This window comes from Dermacentor variabilis, chromosome 2, assembly GCF_050947875.1.
Source record: "Dermacentor variabilis isolate Ectoservices chromosome 2, ASM5094787v1, whole genome shotgun sequence".
Classification (NCBI taxonomy): Eukaryota; Metazoa; Arthropoda; class Arachnida; order Ixodida; family Ixodidae; genus Dermacentor; species Dermacentor variabilis.
The window spans coordinates 183,296,775-183,315,663 of record NC_134569.1 but is presented as its reverse complement, the minus strand read 5'-3'; the positions used below and the strand labels follow the sequence as shown (position 1 = coordinate 183,315,663).

At 44.1% G+C, this 18,889-nt stretch overlaps 1 protein-coding gene across 2 annotated transcripts in view; it reads right to left on the bottom strand.

Moving 5' to 3' along the window:
• LOC142572991 (mite allergen Der f 7-like) overlaps positions 1-18,889 on the bottom strand; it is a 131,380-nt gene that overhangs the window by 48,028 nt on the left and 64,463 nt on the right. The window lies entirely within an intron of this gene.

Sequence of the window (18,889 nt, the reverse complement as noted above, 5' to 3'; positions counted from 1 at the left end):
TCTTCGTAATGCTCACATCAGCTTTGTCTTTCTGTCGGCACTTTTTTTCTTTTACTTGCGCTTCTGCACATGCCTGTGATTCATAGACATTTGTCCAGTTCTTTCCTTCTCTGTTTTGCTGCAATTGTTTTTTACAATGTAGTGCACGAGAGCAACCCCGGTATGTGTACTTATTATTTGTGACACAAACAAATCTTAAATGATACTGATGGGATAGTTGGTGAGCCATGATATGTATGTCCTTTCTGTGTGTACGCGTACGTGTAAGATGTGTAACATGTGTTATGCCAAGAACAGACATTTTGAAAACATTTTTGATAGAGCAGGAACTAGGAGCGATGTCATTTGGCATGAAGTAATTAAACTTCTACTGCTGGAAGCTGACAATTCATAACAAAGCAATTAGTGGTGAAGAATTAGCTGAGACATTTAACAAACACTTTACGTCTTTAACACCAAGCACGCATGATATAAATGCGACTTCCTTTCTGGGTACTCCCAATGCTTACACTGCCTTTCTTGAACCTGTTACACCAGAAGAAGTATACTCGACCTTTATGTCCTTAAAAAACAGCACATCGCGCGATCTAGGTTGATTACAGATTAAATCCATTAAATTTACGCTTGATGTTTTGTTACATGTGCTTACTCATATTTTTAACATTTCCTTATTAAACGGCGTCTTCCCTGAGAAAATGCGACATGCGAAAGTGATTGTTATGTTTAAGTCCGGAAACAAAAACGAGTTAACAAATTATAGGCCAATATCTGTACTTCCTGTGATTTTTAAAGGTCTCGAAAAGATCATTTGCCCGAGAATTAAGTCATTTTGTGATAAACGTAGCATCCTAACAGATATGCTGTTTGGTTTCCGGCAAGAAATGTCTACAGAGCTTGCCTTGCTGACGCAAAAAAAAAATTAAATAACTTTGAGAAAAATATGTTAACTCTAGGTGTATTAGTTGACTTTTTCAAGGCTTTCGATTCGGCTAACTATGAAACCCGGCCTATCATCAAAATTAAACCATTATGGCCTTCGCGGGATTCCCCTTAAACTTTTGTAATCATATCTTGAGCACAGAAGGCAGTGCCTCGCAACTGGATAAAAACTTTCATCAGCAAGAGAACTAACACAAGGCGTTCCACAAGGAAGTGTACTCGGACCCATTTTATTTAACATTTATATTAATGACATAACGAATATTAGTGAACATTCACAATTCATAGTCTATGCGGATGATACTAGCTTCTTTTTCCGATCCCTTGATATTGCGCAACTTACAAATATGGCAAATAAAACTTTAAACTTACTGCAAAAGTCGAGTAATCTAAACTCATTAGCAATTGATGCGAATAAAACTAAGGCTTTGTTGTTTACGCCACCACAAAACAAGTAAACTGCGATACTGTTGTTTTCTTCGGCAAAGAAAGGATATAATTAGTTGATAATGTCAAAACGTTAGGCGTAATTTTTAACAAACATTTAATTTGGGATACACACATTGAGCGTATTATGTCTGCTTTGGCGAGAGCATGCGGAATAATCTGTCGATTACGACACATACTGCCCTCTAAGGTAAAACTGGTATTATATAACAGTCTCTTCCTTTCACATGTTAGCTATTGTAACCACGTGTGGGGCACGACATCGCAAGCAAGCATACGAAGCTTAAAAACAATACGAAAGAAAACTGTCCGACATGTTGTCAACGCACCGTTTGATGCACATACACTCGAGATATTTCGTGCTCTTAATGTGCTTCGTATTGAATATCTTTATGATTATAAACTAGTCTTAAAATTGAAAAATATTATTGCTGTAACAACAAAGCTTTCATAAACTTGTGCAACTTAGTCAAATCAAGGGAAGCATTATATCAATTCAGAAAACAGAGCCAGTGGGTGTTACCTTTCACAAGAACTAATTATGGTTTCAACCGATTGCAATACCAGGTGCCGAGAATGTTAAACATGATACATGCTTCCCACACCGAACTAAATGCTATTACGAGAAAGGCACTGAAATTAAATTTCATTAATAATGGTCAAATTTTATAAAAGATAATATCTGAAATTTTCTTCTTTTTATTTAATTTTTATTCATGTTATTTTTTAACATGTTCCAAATCTCTTTTCCATCGTTCCGCATTAATTTTTTTTGTTTTGTTCCGCTGAACATTGCCGTTACATCTTGAGTAGAATTGTTGGTATTTTTAAAGTGTATTTTTTAAGGTGTTGATTATCATTTGTACATGATCTTTTTTCCTCCACTTTTTCTGGATACAGATGTATGCATTCATGTACAGATGCAAATATGTATAGATACTGGGTTGGTGTAGATACACATGCGAATATACGTATATAGATGTTATAAATGTTCTGACGTGAATATCAATGTCTGTATAATATGAAAGTGTTTTGTACATATGTAACATGTTCTCTTTGTGAAAATGCTGCAACTGTTCGTCAAAGACAGGGGACAGGAACGCCGTCAAGCTCCGATTGTGCAGCTTTTCGTTCCTGCCCTTGCGTTTTCTTTTGGTGTAAAAAGGAAAATGCGAAATAAAGTTTCAAATTTAATGTAAGTGCGCTGCTTCGATAACAAACGAACCGTTTTATAATGCCGCACTTATTGCTGCAAGCGGTATTACACCCCGGAAGCTGCGTTTCAGTGTTTCAAGACAGAGTAAATAAATATCGAGAGCTCGGACATCTAAGCATTGGTAGATCACTGATAAAAATCAGTGAAGCAAACAGATATGTGCAGCTGTTTGGAAGTCGCCGCAGGCGTGAAAATAACTGTGCCTGAGCGCTGTGGCGGAGTTTTCATAACATTACGCCCGTAGAGCATGAGACTCTTAAGGTTCGAGCCCTACGTCCTGCCCCAAAATGTGGACTCAAGGCCACGGCTTTCAATCCAGCCAGCCACACGGGGCTCCAAGAGATAGAATGCAGACAGAGCAGCGAAGGGAAGCGCACTTACTATGTCGTGGTCTAGCAACAATTGAGCTTGGTGGCCTCTGGCATGCACAGGGCTGCCGGTAAGAAGTAGCCACGAACTCCCAAAAAGTGGCCAAAAATGTATCCAAGTTGGACCATGCTCGATAAATGTAGCCAGAAAAGTAACCAAACTGCGGCTATATAATGATATTTAACGCTCACACCTTAAGCCATGACAAAAAAAATTAATAACCTCTTGCAGTTACGCAGGGTAGCAGGTTACCTCAACATATGGCCCTTGAATGAAGGGCTCAGCTTAACTCCGCAATCAAATTTACGTCGACTATAGCGTAGGACGTTTTCCTTTACTGGTGCAAATAGTGACTACTATTGCAAGAAAATTAACGAACCTAAAGAAGCCAACTAGTAGTTCGGCGACGGGGGCTATTTAGTGAAACATCATGGCTGGTGAAAATCATGGCATCGTAGATGTTCTTGTCTGTTTTCTTGTCGTTAACCGGTCCTTTGTTATACCTTACAGAAGACTTGGCTTTGAAAGTATCCGATGCTTTCTTATATACTAGGTGCGTGAGGTAGCCACTCTGGCGCAGGCACACCTACCACATGGCCCGGCCACATGGTCCGGTTTGTCGGAGGGGCTCGGCATGCCGATGGCACACTTGGCAGAGAAACTCCGCAAGCTTCAGTCAGTGAAAGAAGGCACTTGTCCTTATGAAATAATCATTTGAAATAAAAAAAATTCTTAATAACTCCTTCGGAAATCAGCTCATACGATGTATAAAGAAGTACCATGTGCAAGTCTAATTTCGCTGTGTACTACACTGGCATTGTAAACGAGTACCTACGTAGGACTCGCTTCTGAAGTGCAAATAATACCATTAAGAGCGAACGAGGAAAGCGAGAAGGAAAATGCGGAAATAAGTGACGGAAAAAGAGTCGGTACTTCATATATACCGCGAGATCCACTTGCTGTTGTAAATAATTCAAGTCAGCCGCGCATGTAATGCATCTCAAGGAACACAATGCAATTGTTTTTCTTTTTTGTTAACGATTATTAGACAAGTCAAGTCAACAAATCTGGGTTAACTACGATATCCTTTAACTGACGCTTCTACATTTCTTAGACCCTCGAAAATGTGGCGACATAAGTTCCTAAACATGGATGGATGGATGGACGTTATGAACATCCTTTTGAACCGGGTGGTGGGTTGCGCCACCAAGCTCTTGCTACTATACTGACCAATGTCCCACCTAGGTAAACAATAAAAAAAAGAAAAAGAACGCTATGAACTCCCACAACAAAACTTTCTGATCCCCTATTGCGAACTGCGCTTTTGAACGTCGCCGTTTTTTGTCGTTTTCCTACTTTTCTTCCACCATTCTTCCAATCGCCTCTTACTAATCTCTATTGCGGGCGTTTACTTTTCTCCTGCTCTTTCCTGCTGAACCGAAGGGCCTCAATGAGGCCAGTGATTCCTAAATCGACCGCTAGGCAGATATCTTCACATTCTATTAAAACATAATCCATCGTTTCCCTAGCTTTACTGCAGCATGCACATGCTTCTTCGTCCCTGTTATATTTCGCTTTATAACTGCGTGTTCTGAGGCAACCTGATATCGCTTCGCAAGGTAATGAGCTTCCCTTTGAGTTATCATAAATTGTTTCTTTCTTGATTTCGTTTTTTTTCCTCTTAAGCAGAGACTCATGGCACGTTTCTTTTCCATTGCCGCCGCCCATGAGATTATTTAAGCCTCTCTGACTTTCCGCTTGACGTCCTTTGTTGCTGTGTTGCCCACCCTACAGGCCGCATACTTCCTGGTAAGCTTCCTAGTTCTTTTCCTCCACTGTAAGTCAATATTTTTCCTGTACAGATACCTCAACACTCTCTCATCCCCTTTACTTTCTTCCAGATTCCTCAGTCGTTCTTCATACTCAATTTTACTGCGAGCTTCCTCACTTCAAATATCACCCTGTGCAGGGTGATATGGTCCAGCCCATATCACCCTGCACAGCTTCATTTGTAGTCTTCCCGTGAGTGCCCAATGCGAGGCGACCCACTGACCTTTGGTTCTCATCGAGTCCTGATTTTACCCCTGATTTAAAGCAAACAACCGCATTTCCAAAAGTAAGTGCTGGACCCATTGCACCTTTCCACATACCTCGGAGTACCTCACAAACATCCAATTCAACTCAGCCTTTATTTTCTCTTAGACAGAGAAGGAGACGGGACTAAAAGCTCGCAAGCTTGACAAAGGGCCTGCCCCATTATAAACTTGGTAGCACAGTACACATGCAGGGATTCCAATTTTACCAAATAAACATTGAAACAAGATAACAAAACACTTTGTAAAAAGCAGCGCTATGCATCGCAGCACATACACAGGCATTAGAAAAACAAAAAGCAGGTTATGGGGAAACGAAAAAGACGGTATAGCTTTAAACTCAGTGCAATATGATCACTTAATTTTGCTTGAAGTTAAGCCGCTTGAACTTCTTTGACAATGTGCTGGACAATTGTGCTGCCCTAAGAATTAGTGGTCTTTATGTTTCTTTCGTCATTTTGCACATTAGCCGCATCTTGGAGGGAAATATGTTTGATAGGAAAGTCTCCTTCGCGCAACACGCATATTCCTTGGTGGTCGGCGAAACCTGTGCCTGTAACCACATCTATGTATCGGAAGCCTGCTCTCAAATTTCTCTTCCTTAAACCTTGTTCTAACAGCAGAACTGTCGCCCTTCTGCGTTTTTCTAGTCCTGCTTGTAAATGATTTCAGCCTTCGCTTTGTTAATATCCATTCGAGACAAACAACTTTACTGTGTTGCATGTGGTTGGGCATCGGATTTACAAATTCCTATTCATTCCTAATAGGAATGTCGAACAGTGCGGCGTGCAATTTGTGCGGGTGTGATGAGACTCTAGAGCACCTTCTGTGTCGCTGCTTATCTTTTGACACTCAACGACGTAGTTTACAAGCGAAACTCAACCTACTAGACAACAGAGCGCCCTCAAAAGGAAAGATCCTTGGGCTATGGCCGATGTGTTCTTGCATTCAAAAGGCCACAAAAGCCATTCTGCGTTTCTTGAAAGACGCTGGACTGCATGAACGCTTGTGATAGGGAAGATTCGTGTAAATTACTGACTATTATTTTTTCTCCTTATGTGTTCTTCCCTTTTCCCCTTCCCTAAGTGTAAGGTAGCCAACCGGGCACGTCCCTGGTTAACCTCTCTACCTTTCCATCTCCGTTTCTCTCTCTATCTCTCTCTATTCGAGACAAGTAAAGCAAGGAATCCTAACCAAATAATTAATAATTTGCAGACTATGAGATATTTTTTGCCAGTAGAAGGATTAAAGAATACGAGACGGAAGAAATTAATCCCCCACTCTCCACTGCTGCGTCCCTCACATCACAAACATAGGTTTTGGAATACTTTTCTGCTCATTATACACCTGCGCATTAATCAGACCAGTCGTGAACATGCGTCCTGCCCTTACTGACAAATGACTGCAATCGTTATGGGCGAAAGATAAGCAATTTACGTGTGTCAATAGGAATAACTACCTCCCACTTAACCGCAGTCGCATACCCTTAATTACACAACCAGAAAGAGAAAGTCGCACATAGCTCACAGCGGCACACATTGCGAAAAGGCTGCGAAGGTTCTCAGACTATACGTGTTTACATCATGGGAGAAAAACCTTCTCGATTCGAACATGTTTTTTACAGCGAAGCTGCATATGCCTCGCCGATTCATCCGTCCGTCCTTCTGTCGGTCACCTGTGTGCCGAATACTACTCCTCCGGCGCAACCCCATGCGCATACGCGAAAAAGAGAGAGAAGGTCGCACGATTAGCCAACGCCACTTAGGTAGCACAAGGCCTGTTTACTCCAATCTATTACGTCACGCTACCTGGCTCAATATTCTCAATGACAATAAGGCCTGTGTGACGAAAGTGGTGACGTCAAAATCACTGCTGCCTACTCGGGAGCATCCCCATTAGGTTTTGTGGTAGACGGCCCAGGTAACATGACGTCATGGACTGGAGTGAAAAGGCCTTGTGCTATCTAGGTAGTAGTGAATCAGCCGCGCGCAGCAGTTTGTCTCCAACTCCGAAATGGGTAGACCACGCGTCATACGTGCTCCTGAGGAACCCGCAACTCCCGATCAACAACGCCGCGAGCTACGTCGTGCCGATGCTGCAGCGCGGACACAAGAACAGGCTCTTGCAACCGAGCACATGCAGCAACTGCCTACCGAGAATCCGACCGCCTAATAAGCCGTCGTTTAATGAACCATCGGGAATGACTCAGTAATAAACACCGGGGCCGCAAGTTTCAGCTTCACTGGTTGACCATCTGTACGGAGTGCTCTGATGGCGATTTTTCTGCAGTCGTTATGAAGTAACAATCCCTATCCTTATCAAAAGAGCTATATGACGCAACAAAAGATCTTTCCCGGTTGCTTTCTGGCGAGTATCTCTTTTCTTGACAGCACGCAAGTTTCAAATAGAACTGTTGCATAAGTCCCTTATCTCTCGCCGGATAGGAAGGGGCCCGCAGCGCCGTTCTCACATGAATCAAAACGGGATGAGTAGGTGCAGTTGCATGGTCCATTTCCATAGATTGCGTCGGCCCTTTTCCGTTGCCTCGTGCGTGCACCGTGAAACCATGTGTGAGCACCCCAGCGGCACTTTGCATTGAAACTTCGGGTCGCTGGCCCCGTTATCGGGCTGCTTTCATTTATTACAACTGTAGAGCGGACCATTGCGAAGTGGCTATGGCCTTGCGTCTGGATCGTTATCGTAACATGAGCACGGCAACTCCATTTCTGCAATAGAGTGCAATATCTAAATGTGATATCTTCGTTTGACCCTGCTTTCGGTCGAGGACATGTACGGCATGAATTAATCGCCTCGCAAGAAAACGAGCATCACAGACTTCGCTGCCGTCACGGCATAAATTACATCCATCTTGGGCCGTGCTATTTGTACTGGAAAGTCCTAAACAGCTATAAACACGCTGCTCCTGAAAAAAATCTTTGACCGTATTTGGCAGCCTTGCAATTCTTTTCGCATTCTTGCAGTTCGTGATTCCCCCAAACCTTTAAGAGGAGATTGGCTGTTATACCCGACAGGTAATATGAAAAGTATAAGAAATTATTTCCATTTTAAGAAAACAGTGCCCCCAGATTTGTACTGTCACTGCCTGTTCTCTGTGTCTCTCCTGGTTGACATCTCTTCGCAATAGTGAACACAGCGCTGGTGATAATAAGCAGCATGCGGGCTAGATGTCATGGCTAAAATCGTCTCTCTTTTTCACTGGCTTTTCTTAATTGCCGATGAGGAGGTTCCGTCACCGGTGAAGACATCTGGCACTCCAAGCTTGTCGATCTCATGAAGTGGGAGACTCAACAGCTCAACGCGTGACGTGAACCTTGCCACCGCTGCGTCTCATCCGAGTCCACATCAAAGTTTCGCCTCCGTGGTCGTCTATCCCGCGGAGTTCACCGAGCTTCTTAAAAACGATGTGTCACAAAGTCATGCGCACACGCTGATACGATTGTCGCTCGTTCCGTTGTTGCTCGTTCTAAGTGTCTTCCGACTGGCCCATACAATTTGGACGGCAGGAATTCGAGCAATTGCTGGAGCTCGGATACAATACTCCCCATCTGGTTCTTAGTCGATGCCTCTTCCTATGGTTCCAAAGCCAAAAAACAACGAAGTTTTGCGAAGATTGCCCTACTCTCAACAAGGTCACGACACCGGTCTGCTGTCCGTTACCGTATACAAAGAATTGATCGTTTTAACGGCTGCATAGTCTTCAGCAAATATGCTTGGTGAAACCCGATCATAAGTGCAACATTCGGACATTTCAAAGACCGCCATCATTACAGCTCCTGGAATGTTTGAATAGGTATGCACGCGCTTCAGCCCGCCAAACAAGGCGCAGGCACTTGATCGGTTCGTCGGCCAGTTTTCTTTTGCTTTTTTTTTGCTCTTTAGAGACTGAGGTGCTGTTTCACCTTAATTCATCAAAAATATGCTGGTCTTCAGTATTTCACCAGACGCCCCAAGAAATTAGAAACCAAATTTTAAAGAAAAATTGGGTATGGTGCTGCACGAGCGAGAGTCATGATATCATTATGCGGCACGCTGCAGTGAGTGATTGCGGAATAATTTTGACTACCTTGGGGTTCTCTATGCGCACCCAGATCGATGTACCCCACGAAGTTAGCTGTCATCCCTGCTTCAGCTTCGCGCAGCTCATGCAGTTCGCCCTTGTGGCGAAATGCCCAAGCGCTACTTCGATGTTCGAGTGTGCTTGACCAAATCAGTGCTCACCGATAAAAGCCAACAGTTCCTCTTTAACCCGGTGGCTTCTTCGCTAGCCGAACGCTTTGCACGGAGCCGCGACTTCAAGGTCAAAAGCCATAGAAGTTGCACTGGGCCGGTATTTTGTAGCGATGCCTTCTCCGATTCTATGCTTTTTCAGGCTTTTCGCGCTTGGCCAGTGGTCAGAGCAACGGTCTGCCCACGTTATCAACGGGATCAGGTGGCCGCGTGTGGTGGATGATAAGAATAGCATAGAATAAGGCATAAGGCATCGCTACAAAATAACAGCCCTGGGGTGCGATCGGAGATGGTTGTTCGGCGCGTTCGTTCGGTTTCCGGCGCGCGCGATTGGCCTACTCCGCGCCGACGTCGCCAGCCGCGGGGCGCGGCCACGTTTTTGGTGACGTCAAAATGACGACACGCTCCTGTCATTCATCCTCCCACCGAGCATTTCGTCTGCTATAGGCGCGGAAACCGACGGGAGCTGGGAAGTTTGGAGCGATCATACGGCTTCGCTTGACGCATCTGGTGGATTCGATTGGATCCAACCGGTGCCTGCGGCATGGTACGTTTGGATCCAATCCATAGTTTAATTCGAGAAAATGGCGCTTCCGTTGGGAACTTATGTTGTTGCGCTGGCGTTTCTAGAGGAAAGAGGAGAGCGGGTGGCGGTGCGAAACGCGTTTGAAGAAATGGCAGAAAGTGAGTTCCGGCGTCGTTTTTGTTTCTTGAAACAATTGATTCGTTGGTCCTACAGAGAAATCGACCTCATCATCGGTGCCAGTGAGCCACTGGAATGTTGTCGCTGCCTCTTGAAAAGTGCGCCACTCTTCCCGTCGTTATTTTTTTTTCTTTTTCCTTCTCGCTGTGCGCGACACCACCTAGGGACGACACAAAGAAACTAATAGTTATAAATTTCAGTAGTCACTCGTACTACTATTTGAAAACGTGTTTGGGCTTGAGAAGAAAAAATACATTTTTTTAGATAAATATTTCATTCATTTGGAAGACGAAAAACATTTCGTTTTGTAGTATACTGTCTGCAGGCGGACGAGAAACAACGGAAGTAAACTTCCGGGGAGGTCACCGCTTCCTGATTGGCTGCTCTCTCCGCCCGCTGTCACAAATATCGCATACTGCAACTTTGTGACGTTGCAGCAACCGAACAGAACGCGTATCGAACAAGATATCTCCGATCGCGCCCCTGGTATGCGTTCCTCACACTCGGCGTAGAATGCACGCGCTGGTGGCATCATGGTCTATTATAGGCTGCTGTGTGGTGGTCAGCAGTGGTGGAACAAAGGAATTTCTTCTACGCACTCGATAGAAAATAATAGGATGAATTTACCTGACATCTGCCGCACTGCATTCACACGCAAGCGCATTGCCTACAAGCCTGAAGTAAATGAGAAAGTAGCCAATAGATTAAGGCCCTCTTTAGTATGTTGTAACAGCAGCAGTGGCTTTGTGAGACAATAAATGATACCAAATATGCATGCGTGTCATTCGAAGTTGCAGTTTTGCGAACGTATGCAAAATGTTGTGCATGAACACTGTTTACCATAAGAAGCAGTGCAGTTGGGAATACAAAATCCTGTGGAAGAAAATAAAAGTGCAGCACGACTGCACCACAATGGCATACTTGATGTGATAGTAAATCACTTAAACTAAATACATTAGGAACAGGAGAATACACTGAAAACATATGCAAAGGAACAAATTCAGCTTCCATTGAATGAGACCATAGCACACATTAAACTGAATAACAATATATAACATTCTGCTATGCAGATAATATAAGGACGGGCACTGCACAGTGAACATTTCATAATGCAATTGCTGAACACAAGAATTAGTTCGTTACATTCTCTCTAATACGTTTTACGCAATGCATAGTAATTCATAGGAGGTAACTCAGGGGACCAATTGCAATGCATGCTCGCTGACCTGGAGAGGCAAAGCAGAAGAGTGGGTCTAAAAATTAATATGCAGAAAACTAAAGCAATGCTTAACAGTCTCGGGAGAGAACAGCAATTTACAATTGGCAGCGAGGCACTGGAAGTCGTAAGGGAATACATCTACTTAGGGCAGGTAGTGACGGCGGATCCGGATCATGAGACGGAAATAATCAGAAGAATAAGAATGGGCTGGAGTGCGTTTGGCAGGCATTCCCAAATCATGAACAGCAGGTTGCCGTTATCCCTGAAGAGAAAAGTATATAATAGCTGTGTCTTACCAGTACTGACCTACGGGGCAGAAACCTGGAGGCTTACGAAAAGGGTTCTACTCAAATTGAGGACGACACAACGAGCTATGGAAAGAAGAATGATAGGTGTAACGTTAAGGGATAAGAAAAGAGCAGATTGGGTGAGGGAACAAACGCGAGTTAATGACATCTTAGTTGAAATCAAGAAAAAGAAATGGGCATGGGCAGGACATGTAATGAGGAGGGAAGATAACCGATGGTCATTAAGGGTTACGGACTGGATCCCAAGGGAAGGGAAGCGTAGCAGGGGGCGGCAGAAAGTTAGGTGGGCGGATGAGATTAAGAAGTTTGCAGGGACGGCATGGCCACAATTAGTACATGACCGGGGTTGTTGGAGAAGTATGGGAGAGGCCTTTGCCCTGCAGTGGGCGTAACCAGGCTGATGATGATGATGATGATGATGATGATGATAGTAATTCAAAGTCAGTAGTTCTACTTAGGGAGCGACTATAATATTACGTCGCGTGGTTCTTCATAGTCATTTTAAAATAAATGCACTTTACCCCATCAAAACCCAGTAGCCCAGGAAGCCTATAGTGATCCATGCGTTCCAAAGTACTTCTCTCTAAACTGAAAGGAAAAGTCTACCGCTCGGAGCATGCCTTGGATTGAGGTGGGAATGAGAAGATTGTGTGTCATATTGAAACGCGTCCATATTTATGGTTTTTCGGCTAACAAACGTTAACAGTTATCACCCGGCGCAAGACGCGCCTGCATGTATAAGAACATTCTCGATTGTTGAAGCGGATTCCAGCCGTTGTCTATGCTGTCACCGAACCTTGCGTAATGAACATGCGCGACACGCATAGTGTTTTACTTTCTGGAAAGTACGTGAGCACCAGCGATTACGCTGGAACCTTCAACGAGTCATTTAAAAATAGCCGACACGTCTGACCCGTAGAGCACATTTAGACAATCGCTGACTGTACCCGCCGCTGTTGTTGTGCTTAGTGAACTACTTGTTTGTCTGGGCACATCTTCGCACAATAAAGATTTACCGTTTTGAAGTCAAGCTTTTGACCGTGTCTTATTCTACGCCTTCACGAGCACGTCTGTATTCCTTTAAGGGACCCTGAAACGATTTTCACGATTTTGTACAAACGGACTGAGTCGTATAAGTACTTGTGATCATTAATTGACGCATCTAAGTGCTCCGCGTAAAGCGTGTAATTTATTATGAGGTTTTAAAAATGTACATTTTTGCCGATCGCAGCACACTCCTCGGCGGAATTTTCAGCCGCCCTTACCCATATGACGTAAATCACCAAATTGACGTCAGTAGGGCGAGCTATCCGATTGGTTGCCCAGGGGGCGTCATCGATAATTTTTCCTTCTTTATGGTAAACAAGTGATGGTCGTAATAGTTGGAATGTTAGTTAATCTGTTTCTATAAAAAGAAAGTAACAGAAAGAGAATGCGCAAGAACAATTTCTCACTACAGTTAAGCACTTCCGGCACACAGCAACCGTCGTCTGCTTGTGTTACAACGTGCTCCATTTTGACGAGAGCTCCGCGGTCAGAGTCGGTTTCAGTTTTTTCGCGAGCAATATGCTTCGACTTTGTTGCGTTGTTGACTGCAAACGTAGTGACTGGCAATATGTCAAGCTGGGACATCATGTCCCTCTGTAAGGCAGCAAACGAGCGGACTGTCTGCAGCGCATCGGACTGCCGCTATCCGATCGTGTCAATATTTGCGCGTTTGCGGCCGTCCCTTTACACCGGAAGTCTACTAACGCAATAGCGTTTCGAGAGTCCGGTATTAGGGTAAACGCAAGCGCAAGGGGACAGTACCAGGCCGTTTGACTGTGTCGTTTCACGGGATGACCTGAAGCGCAAATGTGAATGGTCTGCACGGTGCAGCCACCTGGTGGCACAGAGCTCAACCACACAGTATCATTAACGAAATGTATTCTTCTTTGATGCTGGTGTATTTTTGTCGCAGGAGTGTAATCGTTAGCACGTTGTTTTTGTAATTGTTTAAAATGTTTTACACTTTGTTAGAGCAATATTAGCTCTTTGTTTGGCTGGTTAAGCTCTGCGCCAACGGGTGGCTGGACTGTGGAGACCGATCAGGTAGCTCACGTACGCCTACGCTAAAGTTTCTTCATCAGCTTGAGTTTCGTCGAAACCCCCAGCTCGTCTGTTGTTATCGGAATACCAGACACGTTCTTAGATGCCACAGAATGCTCGCAACGCAGGATGCTTCGATAGCTCTCGCTTAGGGTCGACTGCCATGCAGTTGGCGGATAGTTTGCAGCTATATATATACTTATATATATGTGTGTGGTGTGTGGTTTGCAGGGTATTTTGCGCGCTCGCTCCTAGAGAACCGGAAGTCGACGACATGACGTGCCATCATGACGCAGAGCCAGTGAAGGCCGAGCTTAGCCTCGATCATTCGGTGAACGAGTTGAGGAGAAAATGTATGACTATGGAGGAGGGTATCTTGTAATACTCCGTAGCTGTCTTAATATAATATGTTTCACATAAATTGTGCTGCGAATGATTAACTTTAGCTGTACCCTACGCGTCTACAAAATTTGTCCAAACAGTTTCAGGGGCCCTTTAAACACAAAACTATATTTTAAATGCATAAGCATTTCTCTGCCTACCCAACGAGGAAACCTGTCCGTCCGTCCATCCATCCATCTATCCGTCAGGTAAAAGCATTGCTTTCGTGAAAAGGCCCGCATCAGCAAGCGAATCGATCTTCGTGCTGCCTCTCGCTTCAACGCATGCTAAGCGGGAAGAACACAGCGCACACAGAGCTATCGGCACTCGGCGCAATCTGTCCCCATCACAGATCGCTTTCAAGATAAAGCCCGTGCAGCCGCGCCATACGCATCTACCACCGGAGTACGGTAGATAATGGTTCGCGTCGAGAGGAGGCAGCGTCACTGACCACGTTTATGTACGAGGTCTACCAAGCATGACACGCTTCAATTACGTCGCATACTACAGCACACATCGCCTAGTGCTCGTTTTCCAGGAATCATCCAAAGGCTAACATGAGTGAACACTCATTATACTCTTCTGCGCCGTCTAATGCTGGTCTCAGTTGACACTTCGGTGTTGCAACTGCGGTTCTCTGTTTCACGATTCTTTTGCCGTGTTCCTCGCAATTGCAGCAAACGCAGCAGCATAAGACGACGAAACAGCAGGTGATTGCAGCAGCAAATGCTTGCGCATCATCTAGATAACTCCCACGCGAAATTCTGCGTGTGTAATTAAGAAGAAGAGCACAAGAACAAGGCCAGCCGGACCGTCTCTTTCATGCCTGCTGTGCAACCAGTGGGCCAGCCGGATCGCCAGTGCTTCGCACGAGTGTGAGCCGTTCGGGCAACCAGCTGTTCCTGCTCTGCGTCACCTGCCTCCTCGGTTTCGAAGAGACGTTACCCTCGGAACTGTTCAGTGCACCCATTACACGTGTAATTTTCTTTAATTTGAATCTGATAGTGGTGCAAAAATGACATGTGGCATTGCATGACGGTGGAACAGTAAAACCAATTCGTATTACGTCAGGTAACCAAAAATCCGTGCAGGTTGTGCCATTTTGCTAGCATACAATATTGTATTGTGTGAAATTGTATTTTATGCGTGTCTGCTCGCTTTTCCTTGCGTAATAGAATAATTTATTTTTTTTGTTTTTAGCTATCACGTGTTGGAAAGTGGCGCCTCCTTATGCAAACAAACGGAGTCACGGGGAACGGAGTGGGGCATTGACGCATCTCATCCGAGACTGCCGTCGCGTCCAGTAATCAGTCTTGTTGGTGTCTGCACACAGTTTTAAGAAGCAACTGTGCAGATAAATAAAATTATGTTTTAAACATTTCTACCCTAGATAAATAATAAAAATAAATAAAAATGAGAACGCATTTTTCTTATGTATGTGCTAATTTCACTGCATTACCGGTAGGTATGGCATTTAAAGTTCTTTTAATTTCATTGTTCAAAGCTTTCTCTCACAGTGCAATAAATTGTTATATATTGTTATTCGATTCGTTAATATGAATTCAACTAACAGTTTGTGTATGAGCGCCCTCGAAATCAGTGGTATTTTCCCTCTGAAGTTTTACATTATTGACCCAGCAGCCGTTCTCCTTGTCGCGTAATAAGGACTCGAGCCTAGCCCAATGAGCTTAATGCAATTACAAGAGGCAAATACGGGGCTGATGTCTACGGGAGCTGCTAGTACGGCGGTCCAACCAGAATGAGAATAATGGGTAGTCCATACATTTGCCTGACTTCGACCTTCGGGCTTCAAATACCTCCGCGACTTTGCGAAGTGATCGTTTTAAACAACGTACTGTGATATAAATAATTAAATAAGCATTATTAAACTTCTCCTAAAGCGGAATTCCAACACAGGACCTCTAGCACAGAAGGTCGATACTGAAGCCATTCCACCACGGACGCACGGACAAGCGGAACCACTGCAATTAGCTGCAATTATGCGGGCTTGCAGAGTCCTGTTACCTGCTGCATTAAAAAAGAACACTGGATTGCTTTGGAATTTGGCCAGTTTAGGTGCAGATAAAGCGTAATGAACGAAGCCACGAGTACGTCTGAAGCCCCAAGCATGACGATCAGATTAATCCATGTATACTCCCCATCATCCCCATGGTGACTGAACGATCGCCGCGCAAGAGCTCCCTCAAGTAATCGTAGTGAACTTTATGGCCCAATAATTCCATCTTGTAAATGATCACAGTGAGGGGGCCTCCCACTACAATTATAACACTATATAGGCGGGTAACAGCAGCCGATGCAGAACCTGTGTAAAAGCCCAACTTTAAGTTTGGTTTCATGGCGTTGCGGAAAAAGGGTCAGGCTCGAGATTACGGGGACCGGGGTTCGAACCTTGCTGTGGGTGAAACTTTCTCTTAAGGTGAATTGTTTAGCACTGGCTAACGCCGCAGTAAGGCCTCGCATGGTCAGGCACGATCTTGGACAGCATCCACCACTGGCTGGGACGCTCGCGCAATCTGCGGCCGGTCGCTCTACCACTCGACATGTGTCACGCACACAGCGCGTTGTTATTACGGTTATTACTAACCGAAAGTATTTTATTTGTGGGCGGAGATCTCGTCAAGCAAACAACGTAGCCGCGCAATGTATCTACACATAAGAACTTTAACGCGTGTAAGGTACGCAGTACAGCTTATTCAGCAGTAGAATGGTGAACATTCTGTTACAATTGTCATGTGCTTTGGCATTACGCATTAACTGATAAAGCACCGGTTACTACTACAGTGAGTAGTAAGGTTACGTTCGCGTAGCAACTGTTCAGAAACACGTAACCGATCTCGGAGGCTGATTGTAGGCTTAAACACATAACACCTCCCACATGAAACACATCAAACACCCAGCCCACATCGCGCTGGGTGCTGCGCCCGCCTCAACGCCAGCAGAAACTCCGGCCATGCCGAATTAATAACACTTCAGTAGGTTTTGCAGAACTCTTTACTACGTACAAGACGCATGTCATCCTAATAGACCGCGAGACCCGAAAAAAAAATTGCAGGCGACCTTAATCTTTGACTTAGTTGTCTCCTAGTGACATTCGCACCTCGGCGTTGGTGTTCTTTAGGTTAACTTTAGGCCAACGCAGCGCACGAACCGAACTCGGAGGAGCAAGCGAGTGACTCCGAGTTCCTGACGTCTATGATTCTGTACTTTGGTTTTCACCATTCAGTGATTTCTAATCAATTCTAATTATTTCAGGGACTTCAGTAACTGAACTTGTAACAATGATATCGCTATAACTATGATAAATCTGATATCGCATCCATAATCAAAGCCATAAATTTTGTACTGTACTGTTTTTCTATTTTTTTATTTATTTTGAGTTTTGTCCCTGATCGGGCTCAGTGATTTCTAATTCATTCTACTTATTCCAGACACTTCAGTAACTCCTAACTAAACTTATGCTCTGGTGCCGTATCTAAATGAAACTCACGAATATTGTAGTGTACTCTCTTTTTCTATTTGTTCTTGTTTATGAATTTCATCCCCGGTCGTCTTAAGATGTGAACGAGAAGTGTTGCGCAAGAAACAAGAATGTCACTCGGTGCTCTTGCCACTAAAAAAAAAAACACACAGGAAAGTGGCGCCGAGCGTATACCATAGCATACGACACGGAGCGCTCGCCCAATCCAGCATGCCGACAGGCCATAGATGGCGCCACTGCCTACGCAATATGGCGGCACCCATGAAAAATGGTCCATGCTTTTGTAGCGTGGAAAATTGCACATGATTAAGAAGCTGTATGCAATCTAACATGTCATGGATCAACTTATGGAGGAACAAAGCATGTTATTTAGTACGTCTTAATTTTAGGGGTGTGAGTTGAGGTATATTTGGGAGGGCTGGGCTATGGTCAATAGAATGTCAAAAGCGGTGCTGGAATATAGATAACTTATTTTGGGCTCGTTCATCAGCTCAGAATTATATTTGCACATTCTGCCCCAAGCTACAGACGCACACTCTAGTAGGGGGAAGCACACAGCAGAATACAATTTCAGAAAGACAACAGGTGCCTTACTTGGGTCAAAGTAAAAAAACGCCTAATTATCCTCTACTATGTACAACGTTGGAAGCATGCGTAATAATAATTCTAATTATAATTATAATATTTATTGCTGCCTTCTTACAATCTTCGCACATCAGAATGCAGGCCCGTCAAAGCCGACGATGTGGCTTGCGGGAGACTTGGCCCGGAATGTCGGCGAACATAAACAAAATTACAACATCTATAGCAATGAAAAGCTGGTGAAGCCATCACAAGAAAATAAAGTTTAAATAACACAGAAACTCAGCTAATATCAGTGACAACAGAAAGGCAAGAAACAATAAAACGAGAAAAAAAAGACAGCAGTATTTAGTGTTATACATAGCTTATAGTGCCTTCTACAATTTTTTCAAGTTTCGTTTCGTGGTTGTAGTAAAAATATGATCAGGTTATGTCACTGAATATTCTTGGGATATAAGCACAGCTACCTGCTTTACCAACACTAGTGTAGGAGTGGAATACTATAGAACGCAATGTTTTCTCTAGGGCACGGGGAGCAATATATTCCTGTTTGAAATCGGGGTTCCAAAAATGTCTTGCCAGAACCGACAATGAACAATGAGTGAACAATGTTTTAAATGAGGGAAGGCCCAGACGTATAAAGAAGTTCACATTGTCAGCCGAGGAAGAATTATTGCGCAATGGACTTCAACATACTTTTTTTTACAATTCTGTCAATTCGGCACTGCCATCGAGAAGAGCAAAAACCGAAAAATGTGATGCCATAATGTAAGGCACTATGCTAAGGCGTGCCTGAC